The sequence below is a fragment of the Hyaena hyaena genome, unplaced genomic scaffold (assembly GCF_003009895.1).
Source record: "Hyaena hyaena isolate Hyena2069 unplaced genomic scaffold, ASM300989v1 scaffold_1580, whole genome shotgun sequence".
Lineage (NCBI taxonomy): Eukaryota > Metazoa > Chordata > Mammalia > Carnivora > Hyaenidae > Hyaena > Hyaena hyaena.
This window is the reverse complement of record NW_024082205.1, coordinates 9,833-19,664: the sequence shown is the minus strand read 5'-3', so window position 1 is coordinate 19,664 and position 9,832 is coordinate 9,833.

Sequence of the window (9,832 nt, the reverse complement as noted above, 5' to 3'; positions counted from 1 at the left end):
AAATGATTAATATAATTCTGTTCCTGGAAGAGAGGAAGCTTACAAATTTTGACTATAAGTGTTCTTTTTAAAAAATTTTTAAGGCTTATTTATTTTTGAGACAGAGGGGAAGAGCGGGAGCATGGGTGTAGAGACAGAGGCTCTGAAGCCGGCTCTGTACTGACAGCAGACCCATGCCGGGCTCAAGCTCACAAACGGTGATATCATGACCTGAGCCGAAGTCCAATGCTTCGCCGACTGAGCCACCCAGGCACCCTGAAAATGTTCTATTTAAGACTTTGCTAATTTTAATACTCTTCATAAAATTACAAAGACACATTTGTTAAACATGTTTCTTCAGAGGAAAAACTATACTTTTATATCTGAGTTCAAAGATTTACTAGTTGAACATGCTTAATAATGTCACACATTGCATAACAAAATTACTTTTTCTACTATACAATTTTTCTCAATTGAATATTCAAATTCATTTGTTGCCTCTCTTTGATGTAAATTTGTTTTTTAATATAATTTTTAATGTTTATTTTTGAGAGAGAGAGACAGAGCGCAAGTAGGAGAGGGGCAGAGAAAGGGAGGAAGACACAGAATTCAAAGCAGACTCCAGGCTCTGAGCTGTCAGCACAGAGCCCGACACGGGGCTCAAACTCACAGACTGTGAGATCATGACCTAAGCCAAAGTCGGACGCTCAATCGACTGAGCCACCCAGGCTCCTCTCTTTGATGTAAGTTTGTATGAATGAATAGACTCATAACATTCAAATAAGTTACTAATTTTTATTCATAAATCCTTTCATTTCTGAGTGCTTTTCTTCAAGATACTTCTTTAGGATGTTTATTGGAAGAAAATACTTTCCTAGCATATAAAATTTGATATGCTCTGTTGACGTTGTGTATTCTCTTGGAAGATAATTCATGTGGTTAAGAAATAGATGATAGATATAGATATAAACGTAGATTTTATGCTGTAACATATCAGTTTCTATAGAAGTAGAAACTGTACCTACCAAAGCCCATGACTACAATACTTGGTGGTATATTAGCTTTATTTCTGTATTCCATATAATTCTTCAATAAAGGATTATTAAGGTTGTTGTGTGTTTATGTGTGTGCATGTTTTATTTTTTAAAACCACAAGAGCAGCACCTAGCACATTGTAAGTGTAAAATGAATAGGCTGAATAGATACAGAATTATAAAATAAACTAAATTATTATCTTCAACAACTTGTTGAAACTAAGAAAAAGTACATTACTTTTAAAAAATAATTACTCCTAATCTTTCTTTCTCACTTTTACCACAATAAATAAACAGGGTTTTTCATAAACAGACTTTTCTACAAAGTTGAGGGAGTTTATTTTAACGTATTGTGAAATCAATGCACACGCTGAGAGTGGCAACTGTGTTTCAGCAGAGGTGTCCGGTGGTGATTTGGCTCTGGGATTCCAGTCTGTAAGCAGGTTTACTGGTAACAGTAACTGTCCTTAATGTTTTGAAAGGGCTTGTTTGTCTTTATATAATTTTTCTATGTGGATTCAGTTTACAAAGGAGTTTCCTTATTATTTTCAGAAATCGCAACCTGTATGTTAGTTTCCCCAACTATCAAGCAAGAGAATGCAGGATTTGGAAACTCCTTAGTGATAAATGTGTGTGTATGCATGTGTGCACACGTGAGTACTAACATGAGGACTCTAGATAACAGAAAAGACAAAAATGTTCACATGTACCTGAGTGCTAGATGCCTACAATAACCGTTAGGTCCTTTCAATAAGAAAAAGTAAGCTGATTTTATAAAACCATCGCCCCCTTCAATGATTATAAATAAATATATATGTGTAATTAAATATAAATATAAATATATATGTAATAATGCCAAAAAGTGCTTGGCAGCCTTTCCATGCATCCTACTGTCAATTTCACTGCAGCCATTGTATGAGGATGCTGCTGCTATGGTAGTTATTTATTACTCCCAGATACAGCTTGCTGTGGTAATAAATCCCAGGTAGATTTCTAGCAATCGAGTTACAACTGCTTGTATACAACGAGTGCATAGAGATGAGACACAGGTATTTACAGCCCCTTAAAGCTGTTTTTGAAAACCAAATGTATTCTATGTACAAGGAGGTCCATCTTGATCTCAGCCACTCTGCTTGCAGACATATAGCTCGTTCCCATGCAGGCTAAGATGAGCCAGACCATATGCTCCTTTCAAAATGAGATAGTTGTCAAACACACTGCTGCTCAGCTGTCACCACCTGGCAATGACTTGTTACAATGCTGTTAGAAACAAAGCGTTTGATCCTGAATAATTAGCACCTCAGTCAGCCTCAGGCGGCTTAATGGTCATTGGTGTTGCTTTATTTTTTCTTTTCTTCTTTCTTTTTTTTTTTATCAAGTTGAGGAGAGAAGAAAAACATCCACATAACTACAATACAAGGGAGAATGTAATATGCACACTCAGAGAGGTGAGTTGAAGGCAGGTTCAGAGCCCTGAGAGACCTCCTATGTTTTGGAGGGTTTGGGTAGCCTTCCTGGAGATTGGTCTTAGAATTAGGTCATAGTGTATGGAAAGCTCTCTGCCAGAGGCAGAAAGGCAGAGAAATGTGGAGGACATCTTAGGCAGAGGAAAGAGTGAAAACAAGTTGTGGAAAAGGATGCTGTGGGGTAGTGTCTGCAGCATAGGGCATGTGCATTTGCTTAGAGTGAGAGACACATAGAAAAAGACTGAGAGTAAGGTCGGAAAGTGCATGTTAGTCCCTGATCCTTAAAGGAACTTGACCACATGGTTACTAAATCTGGAATTGGGTGCACCTGGGTGGCTCAGTCGATTAAGAATCTGACTCTTGGTTTCAGCTCAGGTGATGATCTCATGTCTTGTGGGACTGAGCCCCACATGGGGCCTGCACTGGCAGCACTGGAACCTGCTTAGGATTCTCTCTCCCTCTTTCTCTACCCCCTCTTTTTTTCTCTCTCTCTCTGAAAAATAAATAAAATAAATTTAAAAAAGAAATCTGGAATTTGTTTTGAGAGGACAAGTATTGATATGCTTACAGAGAGGAGTGGCAGGATCGGCTATACTTCAGGCAGATTCCTCTGGAAGTGTGTGTAGGTCTCCCAGTGGGATAAAGCCCCAACTTCTTCATAACGTATAACACCTGCATAATCTAGCCTCTACTGTCTCTCCATCTGTTCTCCCAGGGAGCCCTTGGCTAGTCAGCCCCACCTTGGTTCTCATGGCCCAGGGTGGAAGGCAGGAGGTGTGTGTGAAGCTGCTTTCTGCTTCTCCTGCACCCCCCTCCATAATCAGTTAATACCTACTTCTTTCACAATGTGGCTAAACATCACTACCTTGGTCAGTTTCAATCTGTTAAATGGTCATTGACATTGTCCCATTTTTTCTTGCTTGTTAAACACAAAATTGGAGAAAACATGTAAAGCCAGATTTCAGACATGCAAACGTGAGACCAGTAGAATATTTTATACCAAACATGACAAGGGCATTGCAAAAAAGGCAAAGTACAAGCCTGCTGGGAGCCATTTCTGAACTCACTAGTTGAGAATACTCCTTGCGAGGTTAAGTCAGGCTTGCAAGGTCTCCTGCCGTCAGATGATTACCGATATCTACCCCACTTAATTGTTTCTGCTTGAGCATCAACCCCCTAAGCACCTTGTTGATTGGTATCAGGGGTGACTTATTCTGGCCCTGGTATGCTGATTGCACCCTGTGAAGGAACTTATTGTAGGAACTTCTTTTGTGATCATGGGAACAGACACTCTGTTTCCTGAGGATCCTGTTTTCCTTATACTTCCCCTTAAGCAAACAGGCTATTGACCCCTGCTCACAAAGAACTAACTTTGCCTTTGCTATGCTAAAAACATTGTTTTGTACTTGAATGCTAAACATACCTTCCTTCCCCATATTATAAGCTTCTAAATCACCTACCTCAATCACTAGTGATAAAGGTTATGTATGAGTCTTCTACAAATCTATGTCCTGGGACATTTTTGCATATCAAGGAATTTATCATCAGAAATCATTGTCTAAGGCAAATGCCACTTCTGTGCTGTTCCCCATATACTTAACCATAAATAAAGCTGAGTCTCAGTCAGTGCAGAGATGCCTGCCTGGTGGCCAGAAAGAATCTCGGGGCTCTCTCATCCCTCTCTTGCCGACACCGTCCATTCTTCAGGGACCCCTGGCCTGTCTGGACCAGGACTCTGGCACAATCCCCTCTCACTTCTTCACAGAGATGCCACAAAATATCAAGCTAAAAACCGCCAATATAGAAACAGTGCTTCTAACTCAGAACCAAAGTGTGATGGTGTAGGAATGGATGTTTGCATTTTAATATTTTAAAATTAGACAAAATAATTCTTTTTAAAATTGTTTATTTTGAGAGAGAGTGGGGGAACATGCACACACACGAGTGGAGAAGGGGCAGAGAGAGGGAGAAAGAGAATCCCAAGTAGGCTCTGTGCTGTTAGATCATGACCTGAGCCATAATCAAGAGTCAGATGCCTAATCTACTGAGCCACCCAGGTGCCTCTATACAATTCTTATATTAAAGGATTAAAGACACAATTTATATTTGATCTCAATAGATATAATAAAATACTTGATAATATTCAATATCTATTCATTAGAAAAATAGATCCTTTAACAAATTAGTCATAAAATGTAATGCCTTTAATCTGAAAAGGACACACATTAAAAGACCAGCAAAAAATAATATTCATGATCTTTGCAGATAGATTTATTGTGTATGTTTCAAAAATAAATCTATAAATAAATTATTTAAAATGAAAAGTAAACTTAGCAAGCTTGCTGAGTTAAAATCAATGCTCAAAAGTTCTTTGGTCTTTGTTTTGTTTTGTTTTTATGTGGAGGACCAACATATCTCAATTTCAAAAGTTTCTATGATGCTGTAGTAATCAAATACACATATACACACCCCAGCCTGGACTTAAAAGATGATAGCTGTTGGTGACTGATGTATGTAATCATCTTTGTTCCTAACTTTTCACAATCCCCACGTTAGCTGAGAAAGTTTCACACTGTAATATGTGGTATTTTCTCTATTACCCTCTTTAGATGTGGACAAGAAGAAAATGAAAAAGACAAAATCTCACAGAGATAGAACCAAGACTGAGGATACAGTGAATTGGAGTCACTACACCCCACGAGAGAAATTGGTAAGGATCAAAATATATTCACTACCTACAAAGTACAAGGATTTAATAGTATTTTCCAGATGACACTTCAAAACTGTTATAGATGAGGGACAGGACACATATATGTGTGCCTTCTATTCCTTTCCATTTAGAATTGGGATGCTGATCATGTCTCTCCTCTACAGTTACAGTGGTTTGTGGGAAGCAGATAATATATTCTGATTGTTTGGAGCAACAGAAGCCACATTTGGTCATAATGCAGGACATGAATTTTGAGGTTTTGTGTCTGATGCCCAAAGTGCCTTAAATTATTTAGAAGAGGGTGTCGAGTATATTTTGTATATATTCATGACCAACTGGATGAATTGAGATATTATTTCTAATAATTGTAATGTATGATAGAATTGAAGGTTTGCAGAACCTCTAAGTGAGCAGTGCATACATCTCCACCTGAAGTCTGAGATTTTTCCATGCAACTTAATGTAGTTTTGTAAAAGTTCCAGTTCTAAACAGAGGCTCTAACACACAGCGGATGTTTCTACTCATCTCTCTTGCATATATTATAAGAATATCATGTCCCAGAAAGATTTTAGTCTTCGAGAAATAGTCTTTTAGTCTTTAGAGAAATAATGTGTTATAAGTCACTGATAGGCTGGGATTGCTTGTTGTTACAGCAAACATGGTTGCAGGTGACACTATGCAATCCCTAATAACTATGACGTGGATTGGCACCATTAACTGGATTGAAGATCATGATTCACGCCAGGAGTAATTACACATATCCTTTGTGCTATAGATCCTCGAAATGCATAAGCAGATTTACATTGTGCTTTGGGGCCTTAATGGAACTTACTGATCAGCCCTCAGGTCAAGGGTTATTTTAACTTTTAAAAAATACTCCTTTCCAAACTATGTAGATTCAATATCAATGTGTTACATGAATACATTTTTTTTTTACTAAAATGGTATTGAAACTCAGAAGTATTTTCCAATCTTACATCTTTAAAATTCTATGGTTGTACTTATAGAATTTTCTAAATCGTGATACATACATTCATGATTCTCCTTTGGTCCCTGATTATTCCAGAAATGACTACATTTACATTATTCTAAAGTTCATGCTAAGTAATGCCCTTTTTGAAATATGGGAAATGGCATGGTGATTTATGTTAGTATATATGCTTATATTTAAATCATCCTGTTTTAAACATGAGGAGAAATGTAAAAAAAATTAGATATTCTTTTGGTAAAACTATGTCTTTGTCCTTGGGTAAGTTGACGTTAAATCACTTCTTTGATCAGTCTGCTTTGCACCGTTCTTCCAATTAAGAATACTTTCATATTATCTGTTGTCTTGCACATTACTTTGTGTTGGGGCCACAGTAGAGTCGGGTAGCGTCTGGCTCACTTCCTTAAGAGGAAAACGTGCTGTCAGGACTGTGTTCATGTGACTACCCTGTTTCTCTCCAAGTCCATCCCCATGTTTTTTAAAACTACGTCTTGGAGGAATTGATTCATTCACAATAATCTGCCGCTGGTTCTCTAGCAGGGTTGTGAAACCAAATAAGGGAGGTCAGATTTAGTCTGTGAAGAGTGTGAATGCTGCGAAGAGAATGATTAGATCCGAAGAGATGGGCAACGTCTCCTCGGACAGCTTAACATAGATGTTACTCACTGGGCCAGAGTTGTGTGTGTGTGTGTGTGTGTGCGTGCGGCGTGCGTGTGTGCGCGCGCGTTGGGTCATTGCTAAAGGATGATTTTAAAACTATTTTTTTTTTTATTCTCAGACACTCAATGTCCATCCAATCAACCCTTCTCATAAATCAGAATCTATTTCGTTATTTGCAGCTCAAAAATGAATAAATAAATAATCCCTAAGATTCTGTGACAGAAGTTCTCATCCATCCTGGCAGGTCCCTCCATGATGCCAGCGGTGTGGCTGTGTGAAATAGTGGAAGGCATTTGGGACCAGAAATCAAGCCCTTTCTCTATAGTGACGTTAACATCACTTCACCCACACTTATAGATGCAGGCCCTTATTACCAGTTATTGCAACAGTCCTGATGAATCCGTTCAGCCTATCCAGCATTGCCGGGTAGCATTTTCAAGTCAAGGCTTATAATGTAACTCCATCCAGCAACAACTTCCAGGGCCTCTCCATGATCTACTAAAGTCCTTTAAAGATACCTTTAAAGATCCTAAGGTACTCCTCAGTACCCTACACATTCAGTACACTACACAATATGACCTGAGCTTTACTTTTTAATGGTAAATTCTAAGTTTACCTGTCCTGTACACCCCAAACTTATAGACAACTGAATAATGGCTATTTCACAGTTATGTTCCCATATATTAGGATCCTCATGTCTTTGATCATGTTATTCTCTGCAGTTAGAGTGTATATCCTCTGTCATCCAACTATAACTGACAAAATTCTGCCCAGATGTTAAAATCATACACAAACTCTGCCTCATAAGAAACTCTTGACCCTACAATAGCTCTTTGAGCATATAGATAAAATTTTTATCTTTTAAATAAAATGAAATAAAATATTAATAGAACCATTGGTATCTTGTGATTCCCTGTACCTCTCAGACAGTATTTTATACCATAGGTTCTCAGCAAACATTTTTAGATTGAACAGAAACTTGAATTATTCATATCCATTTTAGTTCCTACTTGTGCCAGTCAATGTATTAGATGGTTTGTGTTAAGCTACAAGTAAGAGAAAATAAAAAATGGTTTAAAACATAAAAAAGAGATGTATTAGTTGATCAAATTAATAAAGCCTGAGTGTAAGACTGTGAGGAGGCAAGGATTTACAATGTCCTTGTCCCATTTCTCTTGAAACTGTCCCATCTCTGCAGGCTTTGAGTACATGTTAGTCCTAGACTCTGTCAAGTCCAGGATTGATGAATTCATCTGGAGATATGCAAAGCAATAGACACTGTCTTTTTCATTAGATTGTCCCTCAAAGCAGAGCAAATTCTTTCCTTCGAAGGTTTGGAGAAGTTCCTTGAAATGTATTGAGTAGAATTGGGTAAAATACCAATGCTGATTCTAATCCCTCTTGCAACTGAATTTCTGTATGGTGAGTGGTTTTGCCTGGATCACTGAACCTACTGTAGAAGAGGGGATAAAATATCCTGAGACCGTCAGGCACACCTAAGGATTTGTAAAAGGGTCAACTTCCTTTGAGGCAAAAGATCTGCAGGAAGAAAAGAAAAGTGGTTGCAGAGAGAGAGACACCCTAGGTGGGCCCACATCACATCAAATCTTGCCATCTTCCCTGACTGTGCTCTGGGAGCTGGAAGTTCCTACACTTTATATGCACCTCTCCCCAACGGCCCCACCCAGAGTTCTTTGATGAGATATAAACACCAGTCTTGAGTGCTGCCCTCTTGTTTTCCTCCTAATCCTGACTCTGAAGCATGGATGATAGCTTGCTCACAGCAGTCATCTCGTGACCAAGGGAGAAAAGTCAATAACATTGCAGAGAGAGCCAACTGATGTCACGGAGCCCCTGAAACAAGTCCAGTGGCTGACTACTTAGGATTCCTTACTATATAAGAAAAATAAAATGTTTTTAAGTCTACATGACTGGGTTTTCTATTACTATCAAGTGAAAGTGTAACTAAATGATATGATGGAAAAACAAGTTTCACTTCAGCGAAGTGAAAGAAGTGTGAAAGCCAAACATTGGAGAGAGTGATAGACCTGGTTCTGCCGTTGACAAAGTGCAAGATGTTCAAGTGAGAACTTCACTGCACCTTCATTTTAGCATTTGTAAAATGAGTTGTGTTGAAATACAAGGTGTCTGATTACCTGAAACCACTTCTTGCTTGAAAACTCTAGGAAGTTAATTTATAATTCTATACTTCTATGATGTGCAGGTTGAATGATTTCATTTAAAAACCTTTAGTCTTTTAAAATTTTTTTAACATTGCCATTATCTTCAAGAAGGAAGCGTTACCACACCATACTGAGGAATATTTCATCCTCTCTTATGATATTGGCATGATTGTCACGGGGCTGCAGCGATACTTGGTCTCGGGTCCTGTGTGCTGTCAGATTCCCACAAGAACGCACTCCTACGGCCGGGGCCCCGTCCCCACCACCCCATGTGGGCCTTGCATGCTTTGTTTATAAATCTCTCCTTCATAGGTGTTCAGAGGCAGATGATTTCTGCTCTCCTCTATGGTTTATTGTCTTCTGTATCAAAATTCTCTTTGCCCATTCCTCTAAGACAGTGGTTATCAAAGTGTGGTTCGGAGTCCTGGAAGGTCTCTGAGACCATTTCCGAGGGCCGTTTAGTGGAAAAGCTATTTTTTTTTTTATAATAATAGAATATTATTTGCCTTTTTCCCTGGGTTAACATACACACTGATGTTATATGAATGATGGTGGCTAAAAATGCTTGCTCATTAAGGTGAATTAAGGCATTGGCACCAGATACCCCTCATTACCACATGCCTGATACCCCTCACTGCCACATGCTTATAGAAAAATAAATTAATTAATTAACAAAGGCAGTTACACTTTAAAAAAATCCTTGCTAACTAAATAAACATTTAATTTATTTGAAAAAGGGGACACCTGGGTTGCTCAGTGGATTGAGCACCTGACATTAAAAAAATGTAAAATCCTTGCTACCTGAGTAAAAG